Genomic DNA, 19105 nt, shown 5'->3' on the forward strand with positions numbered 1-19105 from the left:
CTATGGTGACGGGGGATCAGTAACTATGGTGACGGGGGATCAGTAACTATGGTGACGGGGGTCAGTAACTATGGTGACGGGGGTTATGGGATGTTTCCTGGTTTCCACCCGGAGTGTTTATTCGGAGGGAATCGCGGCGGCTTCCGGCAGCAAAGTGTCCGGAATCCGGGAGAGAAACAGGGAGAGAGCCGGGGGCCCGATTCAGAGCCCGGGGAGAGAGCCCGGGGCCGAGAGAGAGCCCGGGGAGAGAGCCCGGGGACAGGGAGAGAGTCCGGGGCCCGAGAGAGAGCCCGGGGAGAGAGTCCGGGGAGAGAGACAGAGCCCGGGGCCGAGAGAGAGCCCGGGGAGAGAGTCCGGGGAGAGAGACAGAGCCCGGGGCCGAGAGAGAGCCCGGGGAGAGAGTCCGGGGAGAGAGACAGAGCCCGGGGCCGACACAGAGCCCGGGGAGAGAGTCCGGGGAGAGAGACAGAGCCCGGGGCCGAGAGAGAGCCCGGGGCCGAGAGACAGAGAGAGCCCGGGGCCGAGAGACAGAGAGAGAGCCCGGGGAGAGAGTCCGGGGAGAGAGAGTGAGAGGGACTGAGAGAGAGAGAGAGGGACTGAGAGAGAGAGAGAGGGACTGAGAGAGAGAGGGACTGAGAGACAGAGAGAGAGTCCGGGGAGAGAGACAGAGAGAGAGTCCGGGGAGAGAGACAGAGCCCGGGGCCGACACAGAGAGAGCCCGGGGAGAGAGAGTGAGAGGGACTGAGAGAGAGAGAGACTGAGAGAGAGAGAGGGGGGGGAGGGAGACTGAGAGAGAGAGAGAGGGAGAGAGAGAGAGAGAGGGACTGAGAGAGAGAGGGACTGAGGGAGAGGGGGACTGAGAGAGAGAGAGAGAGGGACTGAGAGAGAGAGGGACTGAGGGAGAGGGGGACAGAGAGAGAGAGAGAGAGAGTGAGAGAGAGAGGGACTGAGGGAGAGGGGGACTGAGAGAGAGAGGGACTGAGGGAGAGACAGAGAGAGAGAGAGAGAGGGAGGGAGAGAGAGAGAGGGACTGAGAGAGAGAGGGACTGAGGGAGAGGGGGACTGAGAGAGAGAGAGAGGGAGAGAGAGAGGGACTGAGAGAGAGAGGGACTGAGGGAGAGGGGGACTGAGAGAGAGAGAGAGGGAGAGAGAGAGAGAGAGGGACTGAGAGAGAGAGGGATTTAGGGAGAGAGAGAGAGGGACTGAGGGAGAGGGACTGAGGGAGTGAGAGAGAGGGACTGAGGGAGTGAGAGAGAGGGACTGAGGGAGTGAGAGGTACAGAGAGAGAGAGAGGGACTGAGGGAGAGGGACTGAGGGAGTGAGAGAGAGGGACTGAGGGAGTGAGAGAGAGGGACTGAGGGACTGAGAGAGAGAGGGACTGAGGGACTGAGAGAGAGAGGGACTGAGGGAGAGAGAGAGAGGGACTGAGGGAGAGGGACTGAGGGAGAGAGAGAGAGGGACTGAGGGAGAGGGACTGAGGGAGTGAGAGAGAGGGACTGAGGGAGAGAGGGACTGAGGGAGAGAGAGAGAGGGACTGAGGGAGAGGGACTGAGGGAGTGAGAGAGAGGGACTGAGGGAGTGAGAGAGAGGGACTGAGGGAGTGAGAGAGAGGGACTGAGGGAGAGAGAAAGAGGGACTGAGGGACTGAGGGAGAGGGACTGAGGGAGTGAGAGAGAGGGACTGAGGGAGTGAGAGAGAGGGACTGAGAGAGAGAGAGAAAGAGGGACTGAGGGAGAGAGGGACTGAGAGAGAGAGAAAGAGGGACTGAGGGAGAGAGGGACTGAGGGAGAGAGAAAGAGGGACTGAGGGAGAGAGGGACTGAGGGAGAGAGAAAGAGGGACTGAGGGAGTGAGAGAGAGGGACTGAGGGAGAGAGAGAGAGTGACTGAGGGAGAGAGGGACTGAGAGAGAGAGAAAGAGGGACTGAGGGAGAGAGGGACTGAGGGAGAGAGAAAGAGGGACTGAGGGAGAGAGGGACTGAGAGAGAGAGAAAGAGGGAGGGAGAGAGGGACTGAGGGAGAGAGGGACTGAGGGAGAGAGGGACTGAGGGAGAGTGAGACTCCCCCGGAGTGAGGGAGAGACTCCTGGAATGATGTTGAGGTTGAAGAGGAGAGTGGTTCCCTCCCAGTGAAAGGAGGACATTTGACTCCTGAAGAGGGAGTGTAACAGCGGGTGCTGCACCTCAGTGGTACCGTGTCGGTGGTCGGACTTTGCTCACCCAGCGGTGTCGAGGGGGAGGCAGGCAGGTGAGCATCTATTTCAACAATTCTCTGCACCACTTTTGACCTGCTGTGGTAGCCACAGTGTTCTATATTGAGACTGTTACCTGGTCACCCAATCGCTGCCCAAGTTGGTGGTGGAGGCAGAGACCCTTTTAAAATTCTTTTAAAAAGTACCTGGATCTGCACCGTTACTGCTGTAAGATCTGGACCAGGTGCAGGAAGGGGGGATTAGAAAGGGCACCAGGTGTCCTCAGGGTGGCATGGACAGATGGGCCAAATGCCCTCCTGTGCTGTAACGTTTCTATGATGATTGTGAGGGGATCCATCCATAAGACATGAGCGGAAGTAAGGCCATTTAGCCCATCGAGTCCACTCCACCATTCAATCATGTCTGATTTCAGCTCCATTTACCCGCTCTCTTTCCGTAGCCCTTAATTCCTCGAGAAATCAAGAATTGATCAACTTCTGTCTGAAAGACACTCAACGTCCCGGCCTCCACCGCCCTCTGTGGCAATGAATTCCACAGACCCACCACTCTCTGGCTGAAGACATTTCTCCTCATCTCTGTTCTAAAGTGACCCCCTTTTATTCTAAGGCTGTGCCCCCGGGTCCTAGTCTCCCCTGCTAATGGAAACAACTTCCCTACGTCCACCGTATCTAAGCCATTCATTATCTTGTAAGTTTCTATTAGATCTCCCCTCAACCTCCTAAACTCCAATGAATATAATCCCAGGATCCTCAGACGTTCATCGTATGTTAGGCCTACCATTCCTGGGATCATCCGTGTGAATCTCCGCTGGACCCGCTCCAGTGCCAGTATGTCCTTCCTGAGGTGTGGGGCCCAAAATTGCTCACAGTATTCTAAATGGGGCCTAACTAATGCTTTATAAAGCTTCAGAAGTACATCCCTGCTTTTATATTGAGATCCAGTGCCTATGAGGGTGATCCACATTAGCAGCCAATACATACGAGAATGATCCAATAACTTAGAATCCCTGCAGTGCAGAACAGGGCCATTTGGCCCATCGAGCTGGCACTAATCCTCTGAAAGAGCTCTCCTCCCAAGCCCACCTCCTGCCCTAATCCAAAACCCCTTAAACTAACCAAAACATCCCTGGACACTAAGGGCAATTTATCATGGCCAATCCACCTAACCTGCACATCTTTGGACTGTGGGAGGAAACTGGAGCACCCGGAGGAAACCCACGGAGACACGGAGAAAGTGCAAACTCCGCACAGACACTCGCGCAAGGTCGGAATCGAACCTGGCGCTGTGAGACAGCAGTGCTAATCACCGTGCCACCGCCACACCCCCCACCCCCATAGTAGTGAGTACAGAAACAGGTGGGTAGTGAAATGAACACGTGGCTGGGGAGATGGTAAAAGATGAGGGCTTTACAGCAGGCTCGGAGGGCCCAAATGGCCTCCTGCTTCTATTTTCTATATCTCTATGTTCAAAAGCTATAGAGTGATGATACTGACCCAGATATTGATCAGGATCGAAAGAGAAAATGCTGGAAAATCTCAGCAGGCCTGGCAGCATCTGTAAGGAGAGAAAAGAGCGAACGTTTCGAGTCCGATGACTCTTTGTCAAAGCTAACAGACAGAGAAAGTGGGAAATATTTATACTGTGGAGTGAGGATGAAAGATGAGTCATAGACACAGAAACCCAGGGAAACCGGGTGCTAATGGCCACAGAAACCAAGGGAACAGAGTGCTAATGGCCACAGAAACCAAGGGAACAGAGTGTTAATGGCAGTTCCCAGAGAGGACAACAGATGTGAAAGGCCAAACAGCAGGGAAACTAACATCAGAGGATGAACCGTAGATGTAGGGGAGGGGACGGGGGAAGCAAAGAGGAGAAAGGTGCAGGAAAGATGGATAAGATTGGGGGGGGGGGTTAAATATATATTGGGAAAGAAAGAAATGGTAAAAGACGGTTAAAATTAAATGAACAAATGGGTCGAGGTGGGGTAGAGCTGATCATCTGAAGTTGTTGAATTCGATGTTCAGGCCGGAAGGCTGTCGCGTGCCTAACCGGAAGATGAGATGTGGTTCCTCCAGTTTGTGTTGAGCGTCACCGGAACATTCCAGCAGGCCAAGAACAGACATGTGGACATGGGAGCAGGGTCTTGTGTTAAAATAGCAAGCAACGGGAAGGTCAGGGTCCTGAATGCGCACAGACCGAACGTGCTCAGCAAAGCGATCACCCAGTCTGCGTTTGGTCTCTCCGATATAGAGGAGACCATATTGGGAGCAGAGAATGCAATTGGCCAGATTGGAAGAGATGCAAGTGAAACGCTGCTTAACCTGGAATGAGTGTTTTGGGGCTGGGATGTTAAGCATGGAAGAGGTAAAGGGGCAGGTGTTACACCTTCTGCGGTTGCATGGGAAGGTGCCATGGGTGATGGGAGAGGTACTGGGTATGGTGGAGGAGGGGACTAGATTATCTCTGAGGGAACGGTCTCTGCGGAATGCTGACAGGGGGAGTGAAGGGAAGATGTGTTTGGTGGTGGCATCACGCTGGAGTTAGCGAAAATGACAGAGGATTATGCTTTGTATACGGAGGCTGATGGGATGAAATGTGAGAACGAGAGGGGGCATCTATCCTTGTTCTGGGAGGGAGTGGAGGGGGCGAGGGTAGTGGCGCGGGAGATGGACCGCACACTCTCGAGGGCCCTATCCACAACTGTAGGTGGGAAATCACGGTCGAGGAAGAAGGAACACATTTTCGAAGCACCATTTTGGAAAGTGGCATCATCGGAACAAATGCGACGGAGGCGAAGGAGTTGAGAGAAAGGGATGGAGTCCTTACAGGGTGTAGGGTGCGAAGAGCTGTAGTCCAGATAGCTGTGGGAGTCAGTGGGCTTGTAGTGGATATTAGTGGATAGTCTATTGGAAAGGGAAGTGTCTGAGATGGACCAGGTGAAAACTGGAAGCGAAGTTGATGAATCTTTCCAGGTCCGGGCGAGAGCATGACGTGGCACCAAAACAGTCATCGATGTATCGGTAAAGGAGTTGTGGGAGGAGGCCCGGATAGACCTGGAACAAGGAATGTTCCACATACCCCATAAAAAGGCAAGCGTAGCTAGGACCCATGCGGGTACCCATTGCTACACCTTTGATTTGGAGAAAGTGGGATGAGTTAAAGGAGAAGTTGTTGAGAGATAGAACGAGTTAAGCCAGGCGGAGGAGAGTGGTGGTGGATGGGAATTGTCCGGGCCTCTTTTCGAGAAGAAGCGAAGAGCTCTCGGGCCACCCTGGTGTGGGATGGAGGTGTCGAGGGATTGCACAGCCCTGGTGAATAGAATGCGGTTCGGGCCCGCGAACGGGACGCTGTGAATATGACGCAGGGCATCAGAGGAATCCCGGATGTGGGTGGGGAGGGAATGGACCAGAGGAGGGAGGATGGAGTCCGGATAAGAGGAAATAGGTTCGGTGGGGCAGGAGCATGCTGACACAATGGGCCTGCCGGGACAGTCCGCTGTGTGGATTTGGGGAAGTAGGTAAAAGCGGGCGGTCCGGGTATATTGAGCAGGATACTGTTTGAGTAAAGGGTAAGGGAGAGGAGGAAATTCTGAAATATTTTCAGGCGAACGTCCTTCACCAGTGCGCTCTCAGTCCAACTCAAAAGGAGGTAGCTTATTGCTGAGTACGTGCCACTTGATAGCACTGTCGATGACTCCTCCCGTCACTGTGCTGATGATGGAGAGGAGACTGATCGGGCGGGAATTGGCTGGGTTGGATTTGTCCTGTTTCTTGTGTACAGGACACACCTGGGCAATTTTCCACATTGCCGGGTAGATGCCAGTGTTGTAGCTGTACTGGAACAGCGTGGCTAGGGGTGCGGCAAGTTCTGGAGCACAAGTCTTCAGTACTATTGCCGGGATATTGTCAGGGCCCCACAGCCTTTGCCGTATCCAGTGCCTTCAGCCGTTTCTTGGTATCGAGTGGAGTGAATCGTATTGGCTGAAGACTGACATCTGTGATGCTGGGACCTCCGGAGGAGACCGAGTGGATCATCCACTCGACACTGCTGGCTGAAAATTGTTGCGAATGCCTCAGCCTTGTCTTTTGTACAGATGTGCTGGGCTCCTCCAGCATTGAGTACTCTGACTCATTGGGGAATGGGTTCCACACATGCTGACTCTCACTCAGGTACAGTTCCCCACACACTGACTCTCACTGGGGTACAGTTCCCCACACACTGACTCTCACTGGGATACAGTTCCACACACACTGACTCTCACTGGGGTACAGTTCCACACACACTGACTTTCACTGGGGGACAGTTCCACACACACTGACTCTCACTGGGATACAGTTCCACACACACTGACTCTCACTGGAATACAGTTCCACACACACTGGCTCTCACTGGTGTACAGTTCCACACACACTGACTCTCACTGGGGTACAGTTACACACACACTGACTCTCACTGGGGTACAGTTCCACACACCTGACTCTTACTAGGATACAGTTCCACACGCACTGACTCTCACTGGGGTACAGTCCCACACACACTGACTCTCACTGGGGTACAGTCCCACACACACTGACTCTCACTGGGATACAGTTACACAAACACTGACTCTCACTGGGATACAGTTCCACACACACTGACTCTCACTGGGGTACAGTCCCACACACACTGACTCTCACTGGGATACAGTTCCACACACACTGACTCTCACTGGGATACAGTTCCACACACACTGACTCTCACTGGGGTACAGTTCCACACACACTGACTCTCACTGGGGTACAGTTCCACACACACTGACTCTCACTGGGGTACAGTTCCCGACACACTGACTCTCACTGGGGTACAGTTCCACACACACTGACTCTCACTGGGATACAGTTCCACACACACTGACTCTCACTGGGGTACAGTCCCACACACACTGACTCTCACTGGGATACAGTTCCACACACACTGACTCTCACTGGGGTACAGTTCCACACACACACTGACTCTTACTGGGATACAGTTCCACACACACTGACTCTCACTGGGGTACAGTCCCACACACACTGACTCTCACTGGGATACATTCCACAAACACTGACTCTCACTGGGATACAGTTCCACACACACTGAATCTCACTGGGGTACAGTCCCACACACACTGACTCTCACTGGGATACAGTTCCACACACACTGATTCTCACTGGGATACAGTTCCACACACACTGACTCTCACTGCGATACAGTTCCACACACACTGGCTCTCACTGGTGTACAGTTCCACACACACTGACTCTCACTGGGGTACAGTTACACACACACTGACTCTCACTGGGGTACAGTTCCACACACCTGACTCTTACTCGGATACAGTTCCACACACACTGACTCTCACTGGGGTACAGTCCCACACACACTGACTCTCACTGGGGTACAGTCCCACACACACTGACTCTCACTGGGATACAGTTACACAAACACTGACTCTCACTGGGATACAGTTCCACACACACTGACTCTCACTGGGGTACAGTCCCACACACACTGACTCTCACTGGGATACAGTTCCACACACACTGACTCTCACTGGGATACAGTTCCACACACACTGACTCTCACTGGGATACAGTTCACCACACACTGACTCTCACTGGGGTACAGATCCACACACACTGACTCTCACTGGGGTACAGTTCCACACACACTGACTCTCACTGGGGTACAGTTCCCCACACACTGACTCTCACTGGGGTACAGTTCCACACACACTGACTCTCACTGGGGTACAGTCCCACACACACTGACTCTCACTGGGATACAGTTCCACAAACACTGACTCTCACTGGGATACAGTTCCACACACACTGACTCTCACTTGGGTACAGTCCCACACACACTGACTCTCACTGGGATACAGTTCCACACACACTGACTCTCACTGGGATATGGATTCCCCACCGGTACTGTACCCCAGTGTTATACAGTGACAGACCTGTCCCCACCAGTACTGTATCCCAGTGTTATACAGTGACAGACCCGTCCCCACCAGTACTGTACCCAGTGTTATACAGTGACAGACCCGCCCCCACCAGTACTGTACCCCAGTGTTACAGAGTGACAGACCTGTTCCCACCAGTACTGTACCCCAGTGTTGTACAGTGACAGACCCGTCCCCACCAGTACTGTACCCCAGTGTTATACAGTGACAGACCCATCCCAACCAGTACTGTAACCCAGTGTTATACACTGACAGACCCATCCCCACCAGTACTGTACCCAGTGTTATACAGTGACAGACCCGTCCCCACCAGTACTGTACCCCAGTGTTATACAGTGACAGACCCGTCCCCACCAGTACTGTACCCAGTGTTATACAGTGACAGACCCGTCCCCACCAGTACTGTACCCCAGTGTTATACAGTGACAGACCCGTCCCCACCAGTACTGTACCCCAGTGTTCTACAGTGACAGACCCGTCTCCACCAGTACTGTACCCCAGTGTTATACACTGACAGACCCATCCCCACCAGTACTGTACCCCAGTGTTATACAGTGACAGGCCCGTCCCCACCAGTACTGTACCCCAGTATTATACAGTGACAGACCCGTCCCCACCAGTACTGTACCCCAGTGTTATACAGTGACAGACCCGTCCCCACCAGTACTGTACCCCAGTGTTATACAGTGACAGACCCCCCCCACTAGTACTGTACCCCAGTGTTATACAGTGACAGACCCGTCCCCACCAGTACTGCACCCCAGTGTTATACAGTGACAGACCCGTCCCCACCAGTACTGTACCCCAGTGTTATACAGTGACAGACCCGTCCCCACCAGTACTGTACCCCAGTGTTATACAGTGACAGACCCGTCCCCACCAGTACTGTACCCCAGTGTTATACAGTGACAGACCCGTCCCCACCAGTACTGCACCCCAGTGTTATACAGTGACAGACCCCCCCACTAGTACTGTACCCCAGTGTTATACAGTGACAGACCCGTCCCCACCAGTACTGTACCCCAGTGTTATACAGTGACAGACCCGTCCCCACCAGTACTGTACCCCGGTGTTATACAGTGACAGACCCGTCCCCACCAGTACTGTACCCCAGTGTTATACAGTGACAGACCCGTCCCCACCAGTACTGTACCCCAGTGCTATACAGTGACAGACCCGTCCCCACCAGTACTGTACCCCAGTGTTATACAGTGACAGACCCCCCCACTAGTACTGTACCCTAGTGTTATACAGTGACAGACCCGTCCCCACCAGTACTGTACCCCAGTGTTATACAGTGACAGACCTGTCCCCACCAGTACTGTACCCCAGTGTTACAGAGTGACAGTCCCATCCCCACCAGTACTGTACCCCAGTGTTATACAGTGACAGACCCGTCCCCACCAGTACTGTATCCCAGTGTTATACAGTGACAGACCCGTCCCCACCAGTACTGTACCCGTGTTATGCAGTGACAGACCCGTCCCCACCAGCGCTGTACCCCAGTGTTATACACTGACAGACCCGTCCCCACCAGTACTGTACCCCAGTGTTATAGTGACAGACCCTCCCCACCAGTACCGTACCCCAGTGTTATACAGTGACAGACCCATCCCAACCAGTACTGTACCCCAGTGTTATAGTGACAGACCCTCCCCACCAGTACCGTACCCCAGTGTTATAGTGACAGACCCTCCCCACAAGTACGGTACCCCAGTGTTATACAGTGACAGACCCGTCCCCACCAGTACTGGCAAGGTGGTTTAGCACAAGGCTGAATCGCTGGCTTTGAAAGCAGACCAAGGCAGGCCAGCAGCACGGTTCAATTCCCGTACCAGCCTCCCCGAACAGGCGCCGGAATGTGGCGACTAGGGGCTTTTCACAGTAACTTCATTTGAAGCCTACTTGTGACGAGCGATTTTCATCATATGTAGGCTTGATTATGATACAGCAATTCGGCATCGGGATTTAAAAAATTTTGGGGGGCAGCACGGTAACATTGTGGATAGCACAGTTGCTTCACAGCTCCAGGGTCCCAGGTTCGATTCCGGCTTGGGTCACTGACTGTGCGGAGTCTGCACATCCTCCCCGTGTCTGCGTGGGTTTCCTCCGGGTGCTCCGGTTTCCTCCCACAGTCCAAAGATGTGCAGGTTAGGTGGATTGGCCAGGATAAATTGCCCTTAGTGTCCAAAATTGCCCTTAGTGTTGGGTGGGGTTACTGGGTTGTGGGGTTAGGGTGGAGGTGTTGACCTTGGGTATGGTGCTCTTTCCAAGAGCCGGTGCAGACTCGATGGGCCGAATGACCTCCTTCTGCACTGTAAATTCTATGATAATTCTATGACACTGTACCCCAGTGTTATACAGTGACAGACCCGTCCCCACCAGTACTGTACCCCAGTGTTATACAGTGACTGACCCGTCCCCACCAGTACTGTACCCCAGTGTTATACAGTGACAGATCCGCCCCCACCAGTACTGTACCCCAGTGTTCTACAGTGACAGACCCGTCCCCACCAGTACTGTACCCCAGTGTTATACAGTGACAGACCCGTCCCCACCAGTACTGTACCCCAGTGTTATACAGTGACAGACCCGTCCCCACCAGTACTCTACCCCAGTGTTATACAGTGACAGACCCGTCCCCACCAGTACTGTACCCAGTGTTATACAGTGACAGACCCGTCCCCACCAGTACTGTACCCCAGTGTTATACAGTGACAGACCCGTCCCCACCAGTACTGTACCCCAGTGTTATACAGTGACAGACCCGTCCCCACCAGTACTGTACCCCAGTGTTATACAGTGACAGACCCGTCCCCACCAGTACTGTACCCCATTGTCATGCAGTGACAGACCAGTCCCCACCAGTACTGTACCCCAGTGTTATACAGTGACAGACCCGTCCCCACCAGTACTGTATCCCAGTGTTCTACAGTGACAAACCCGTCCCCACCAGTACTGCACCCCAGTGTTATACAGTGACAGACCCGTCCCCACCAATACTGTACCCCAGTGTTATACAGTGACAGACCCGTCCCCACCAGTACTGTACCCCAGTGGTATAGTGACAGACCCTCCCCACCAGTACTGTACCCCAGTGTTATACAGTGACAGACCCGTCCCCACCAGTACTGTACCCCAGTGTTATACAGTGACAGACCCGTCCCCACCAGTACTGTACCCCAGTGTTATAGTGACAGACCCTCCCCACCAGTAATGTACCCCAGTGTTATACAGTGACAGACCCGTCCCCACCAGTACTGTACCCCAGTGTTGTACAGTGACAGACCCGTCCCCACCAGTACTGTACCCCAGTGTTATACAGTGACAGACCCGTCCCCACCAGTACTGTACCCCAGTGTTATACAGTGACAGACCCGCCCCCACTGGTACTGTACCCCAGTGTTATACAGTGACAGACCCTCCCCACCAGTACTGTACCCCAGTGTTATACAGTGACAGACCCGTCCCCACCAGTACTGTACCCCAGTGTTATAGTGACAGACCCACCCCACCAGTACTGTACCCCAGTGTGATACAGTGACAGACCCGTCCCCACCAGTACTGTACCCCAGTGTTATACAGTGACAGACCCAGCCCCACCAGGACTGTACCCCAGTGTTATACAGTGACAGTCCCGTCCCCACCAGTACTGTACCCCAGTGTTATAGTGACAGACCCTCCCCACCAGTACTGTACCTCAGTGTTATACAGTGACAGACCCGTCCCCACCAGTACTGTACCCCAGTGTTATACAGTGACAGACCCATCCCCACCAGTACTGTACCCCAGTGTTGTACACTGACAGACCCATCCCCACCAGTACTGTACCCCAGTGTTATACAGTGACAGTCCCGTCCCCACCAGTACTGTACCCCAGTGTTATAGTGACAGACCCTCCCCACCAGTACTGTACCTCAGTGTTATACAGTGACAGACCCGTCCCCACCAGTACTGTACCCCAGTGTTATACAGTGACAGACCCATCCCCACCAGTACTGTACCCCAGTGTTGTACACTGACAGACCCATCCCCACCAGTACTGTACCCCAGTGTTATGCAGTGACAGACCCGTCCCCACCAGTACTGTACCCGTGTTATACAGTGACAGACCCGTCCCCACCAGTACTGTACCCCAGTGTTATACAGTGACAGACCCGTCCCCACCAGTACTGTACCCCAGTGTTATACAGTGACAGCCCCGTCCCCACCAGTACTGTATCCCAGTGTCATACAGTGACAGACCCGTCCCCACCAGTACTGTACCCCAGTGTTATACAGTGACAGCCCCGTCCCCACCAGTACTGTACCCCAGTGTTATACAGTGACAGACCAGTCCCCACCAGTACTGAACCCCAGTGTTATACAGTGACAGACCCATCCCCACCAGTACTGTACCCCAGTGTCATACAGTGACAGACCCGTCCCCACCAGTACTGTACCCCAGTGTCATACAGTGACAGACCCGTCCCCACCAGTACTGTACCCCAGTGTTATACAGTGACAGACCCGTCCCTACCAGTACTGTACCCCAGTGTTATACAGTGACAGACCCGTCCCCACCAGTACTGTACCTCAGTGTTATACAGTGACAGACACGTCCCCACCAGTACAGTACCCCAGTGTTATATAGTGACAGACCCGTCCCCACCAGTACTGTACCCCAGTGTTGTACACTGACAGACCCATCCCCACCAGTACTGTACCCCAGTGTTATGCAGTGACAGACCCGTCCCCACCAGTACTGTACCCGTGTTATACAGTGACAGACCCATACCCACCAGTACTGTACCCCAGTGTTATACAGTGACAGACCCATTCCCACCAGTACTGTACCCCAGTGTTATAGTGACAGACCCTCCCCACCAGTACTGTACCCCAGTGTTATACAGTGACAGACCCGCCCCCACCAGTACTGTACCCAGTGTTATACAGTGACAGACCCGCCCCCACCAGTACTGTACCCCAGTGTTATACAGTGACAGACCCATCCCCACCAGTACTGTACTCCAGTGTTATACAGTGACAGACCCGTCCCCACAAGTACTGTACCCCAGTGTTATAGTGACAGACCCTCCCCAGCATTACTGTACCCCAGTGTTATCCAGTGTCAGACCCGTCCCCACCAGTACTGTACCCCAGTGTTATACAGTGACAGACCAATCCCCACCAGTACTGTACCCCAGTGTTATACAGTGACAGACCCGTTCCCACCGGTACTGTACCCCAGTGTTATACAGTGAGAGACCCGTCCCCACCAGTACTGTATCCCAGTGTCATACAGTGACAGACCCGTCCCCACCAGTACTGTACCCCAGTGTTGTACACTGACAGACCCATCCCCACCAGTACTGTACCCCAGTGTTATGCAGTGACAGACCCGTCCCCACCAGTACTGTACCCGTGTTATACAGTGACAGACCCATCCCCACCAGTACTGTACCCCAGTGTTATACAGTGACAGACCCGTCCCCACCAGTACTGTACCCCAGTGTTATAGTGACAGACCCTCCCCACCAGTACTGTACCCCAGTGTTATACAGTGACAGACCCTCACCACCAGTACTGTACCCCAGTGTTATACAGTGACAGACCCGTCCCCACCAGTACTGTACCCAGTGTTATACAGTGACAGACCCGCCCCCACCAGTACTGTATCCCAGTGTTATACAGTGACAGACCCATCCCCACCAGTACTGTACTCCAGTGTTATACAGTGACAGACCCGTCCCCACCAGTACTGTACCCCAGTGTTATAGTGACAGACCCTCCCCAGCATTACTGTACCCGTGTTATACAGTGACAGACCCGTCCCCACCTGTACTGTACCCGTGTTGTACACTGACAGACCCATCCCCACCAGTACTGTACCCCAGTGTTATGCAGTGACAGACCCGTCCCCACCAGTACTGTACCCGTGTTATACAGTGACAGACCCATCCCCACCAGTACTGTACCCCAGTGTTATACAGTGACAGTCCCGTCCCCACCAGTACTGTACCCCAGTGTTATAGTGACAGACCCTCCCCACCAGTACAGTGCCCCAGTGTTATACAGTGACAGACCCGCCCCCACCAGTACTGTACCCAGTGTTATACAGTGACAGACCCGCCCCCACCAGTACTGTACCCCAGTGTTATACAGTGACAGACCCATCCCCACCAGTACTGTACTCCAGTGTTATACAGTGTCAGACCCGTCCCCACCAGTACTGTACCCCAGTGTTATACAGTGACAGACCCATCCCCACCAGTACTGTACCCCAGTGTTATACAGTGACAGACCCGTTCCCACCGATACTGTACCCCAGTGTTATACAGTGACAGACCGGTCCCCACCAGTACTGTATCCCAGTGTTATACAGTGACAGACCCGTCCCCACCAGTACTGTACCCCAGTGTTATACAGTGACAGACCCGTCCCCACCAGTACTGTACCCCAGTGTTATACAGTGACAGACCCTCCCCCACCAGTACTGTACCCCAGTGTTATACAGTGACAGACCCGTCCCCACCAGTACTGTACCTGAGTGTTATACAGTGACAGACCCGTCCCCACCAGTACTGTACCCCAGTGTTATACAGTAACAGACCCGTCCCCACCAGTACTGTACCCCAGTGTTATACAGTGACCCACCCATCCCCACCAGTACTGTACCCCAGTGTTATACAGTGACAGACCCGTCCCCACCAGTACTGTACCCAGTGTTATACAGTGACAGACCCGTCCCCACCAGTACTGTACCCCAGTGTTATACAGTGACAGACCCGTCCCCACCAGTACTGTGCCCCAGTGTTATACAGTGACAGACCCGTCCCCACCAGTACTGTACCCCAGTGTTATACAGTGACAGACCCGTCCCCACCAGTACTATACCCCAGTGTTATACAGTGACAAACCTGTCCCCACCAGTACTGTACCCCAGTGTTATACAGTGACAGACCCGTCCCCACCAGTACTGTACCCCAGTGTTATACAGTGACAGACCCGTCCCCACCAGTACTGTACCCCAGTGTTATACAGTGACAGACCCGTCCCCACCAGTACTGTACCTGAGTGTTATACAGTGACAGACCCGTCCCCACCAGTACTGTACCCCAGTGTTATACAGTAACAGACCCGTCCCCACCAGTACTGTACCCCAGTGTTATACAGTGACCCACCCATCCCCACCAGTACTGTACCCCAGTGTTATACAGTGACAGACCCGTCCCCACCAGTACTGTACCCCAGCGTTATACAGTGACAGACCCTCCCCCACCAGTACTGTACCCCAGTGTTATACAGTGACAGACCCTCCCCCACCAGTACTGTACCCCAGTGTTATACAGAGAGAGACCCGTCCCCACCAGTACTGTACCCCAGTGTTATACAGTGACAGACCCTCCCCCACCAGTACTGTACCCCAGTGTTATACAGAGAGAGACCCGTCCCCACCAGTACTGTACCCCAGTGTTATACAGTGACAGACCCGTCCCCACCAGTACTGTACCCCAGTGTTATACAGTGACAGACCCATCCCCACCAGTACTGTACCCCAGTGTTATACAGAGAGAGACCCGTCCCCACCAGTACTGTACCCCAGTGTTATACAGTGACAGACCCAGCCCCACCAGGACTGTACCCCAGTGTTATACAGTGACAGTCCCGTCCCCACCAGTACTGTACCCCAGTGTTATAGTGACAGACCCTCCCCACCAGTACTGTACCTCAGTGTTATACAGTGACAGACCCGTCCCCACCAGTACTGTACCCCAGTGTTATACAGTGACAGACCCATCCCCACCAGTACTGTACCCCAGTGTTGTACACTGACAGACCCATCCCCACCAGTACTGTACCCCAGTGTTATACAGTGACAGTCCCGTCCCCACCAGTACTGTACCCCAGTGTTATAGTGACAGACCCTCCCCACCAGTACTGTACCTCAGTGTTATACAGTGACAGACCCGTCCCCACCAGTACTGTACCCCAGTGTTATACAGTGACAGACCCATCCCCACCAGTACTGTACCCCAGTGTTGTACACTGACAGACCCATCCCCACCAGTACTGTACCCCAGTGTTATGCAGTGACAGACCCGTCCCCACCAGTACTGTACCCGTGTTATACAGTGACAGACCCGTCCCCACCAGTACTGTACCCCAGTGTTATACAGTGACAGACCCGTCCCCACCAGTACTGTACCCCAGTGTTATACAGTGACAGCCCCGTCCCCACCAGTACTGTATCCCAGTGTCATACAGTGACAGACCCGTCCCCACCAGTACTGTACCCCAGTGTTATACAGTGACAGCCCCGTCCCCACCAGTACTGTACCCCAGTGTTATACAGTGACAGACCAGTCCCCACCAGTACTGAACCCCAGTGTTATACAGTGACAGACCCATCCCCACCAGTACTGTACCCCAGTGTCATACAGTGACAGACCCGTCCCCACCAGTACTGTACCCCAGTGTCATACAGTGACAGACCCGTCCCCACCAGTACTGTACCCCAGTGTTATACAGTGACAGACCCGTCCCTACCAGTACTGTACCCCAGTGTTATACAGTGACAGACCCGTCCCCACCAGTACTGTACCTCAGTGTTATACAGTGACAGACACGTCCCCACCAGTACAGTACCCCAGTGTTATATAGTGACAGACCCGTCCCCACCAGTACTGTACCCCAGTGTTGTACACTGACAGACCCATCCCCACCAGTACTGTACCCCAGTGTTATGCAGTGACAGACCCGTCCCCACCAGTACTGTACCCGTGTTATACAGTGACAGACCCATACCCACCAGTACTGTACCCCAGTGTTATACAGTGACAGACCCATTCCCACCAGTACTGTACCCCAGTGTTATAGTGACAGACCCTCCCCACCAGTACTGTACCCCAGTGTTATACAGTGACAGACCCGCCCCCACCAGTACTGTACCCAGTGTTATACAGTGACAGACCCGCCCCCACCAGTACTGTACCCCAGTGTTATACAGTGACAGACCCATCCCCACCAGTACTGTACTCCAGTGTTATACAGTGACAGACCCGTCCCCACAAGTACTGTACCCCAGTGTTATAGTGACAGACCCTCCCCAGCATTACTGTACCCCAGTGTTATCCAGTGTCAGACCCGTCCCCACCAGTACTGTACCCCAGTGTTATACAGTGACAGACCAATCCCCACCAGTACTGTACCCCAGTGTTATACAGTGACAGACCCGTTCCCACCGGTACTGTACCCCAGTGTTATACAGTGAGAGACCTGTCCCCACCAGTACTGTATCCCAGTGTCATACAGTGACAGACCCGTCCCCACCAGTACTGTACCCCAGTGTTGTACACTGACAGACCCATCCCCACCAGTACTGTACCCCAGTGTTATGCAGTGACAGACCCGTCCCCACCAGTACTGTACCCGTGTTATACAGTGACAGACCCATCCCCACCAGTACTGTACCCCAGTGTTATACAGTGACAGACCCGTTCCCACCGATACTGTACCCCAGTGTTATACAGTGACAGACCGGTCCCCACCAGTACTGTATCCCAGTGTTATACAGTGACAGACCCGTCCCCACCAGTACTGTACCCCAGTGTTATACAGTGACAGACCCGTCCCCACCAGTACTGTACCCCAGTGTTATACAGTGACAGACCCTCCCCCACCAGTACTGTACCCCAGTGTTATACAGTGACAGACCCGTCCCCACCAGTACTGTACCTGAGTGTTATACAGTGACAGACCCGTCCCCACCAGTACTGTACCCCAGTGTTATACAGTAACAGACCCGTCCCCACCAGTACTGTACCCCAGTGTTATACAGTGACCCACCCATCCCCACCAGTACTGTACCCCAGTGTTATACAGTGACAGACCCGTCCCCACCAGTACTGTACCCAGTGTTATACAGTGACAGACCCGTCCCCACCAGTACTGTACCCCAGTGTTATACAGTGACAGACCCGTCCCCACCAGTACTGTGCCCCAGTGTTATACAGTGACAGACCCGTCCCCACCAGTACTGTACCCCAGTGTTATACAGTGACAGACCCGTCCCCACCAGTACTATACCCCAGTGTTATACAGTGACAAACCTGTCCCCACCAGTACTGTACCCCAGTGTTATACAGTGACAGACCCGTCCCCACCAGTACTGTACCCCAGTGTTATACAGTGACAGACCCGTCCCCACCAGTACTGTACCCCAGTGTTATACAGTGACAGACCCGTCCCCACCAGTACTGTACCTGAGTGTTATACAGTGACAGACCCGTCCCCACCAGTACTGTACCCCAGTGTTATACAGTAACAGACCCGTCCCCACCAGTACTGTACCCCAGTGTTATACAGTGACCCACCCATCCCCACCAGTACTGTACCCCAGTGTTATACAGTGACAGACCCGTCCCCACCAGTACTGTACCCCAGCGTTATACAGTGACAGACCCTCCCCCACCAGTACTGTACCCCAGTGTTATACAGTGACAGACCCTCCCCCACCAGTACTGTACCCCAGTGTTATACAGAGAGAGACCCGTCCCCACCAGTACTGTACCCCAGTGTTATACAGTGACAGACCCTCCCCCACCAGTACTGTACCCCAGTGTTATACAGAGAGAGACCCGTCCCCACCAGTACTGTACCCCAGTGTTATACAGTGACAGACCCGTCCCCACCAGTACTGTACCCCAGTGTTATACAGTGACAGACCCATCCCCACCAGTACTGTACCCCAGTGTTATACAGAGAGAGACCCGTCCCCACCAGTACTGTACCCCAGTGTTATACAGTGACAGACCCAGCCCCACCAGGACTGTACCCCAGTGTTATACAGTGACAGTCCCGTCCCCACCAGTACTGTACCCCAGTGTTATAGTGACAGACCCTCCCCACCAGTACTGTACCTCAGTGTTAT

The 19105-nt window shown here is 53.8% G+C and overlaps 1 protein-coding gene across 1 annotated transcript in view; it reads left to right on the forward strand.

Moving 5' to 3' along the window:
• Positions 1–1673: 1673 nt before the first annotated feature.
• Positions 1674–19105, forward strand: part of LOC140411536 (lysocardiolipin acyltransferase 1-like) — a 30999-nt gene continuing 13567 nt past the window's right edge. The window contains exon 1 of the mRNA XM_072500623.1: positions 1674–2245. The gene's annotated coding sequence lies outside the window, so the exon portion shown is untranslated. The remainder of the gene's footprint in view (positions 2246–19105) is intronic.

This window comes from Scyliorhinus torazame, chromosome 4, assembly GCF_047496885.1.
Source record: "Scyliorhinus torazame isolate Kashiwa2021f chromosome 4, sScyTor2.1, whole genome shotgun sequence".
Classification (NCBI taxonomy): Eukaryota; Metazoa; Chordata; class Chondrichthyes; order Carcharhiniformes; family Scyliorhinidae; genus Scyliorhinus; species Scyliorhinus torazame.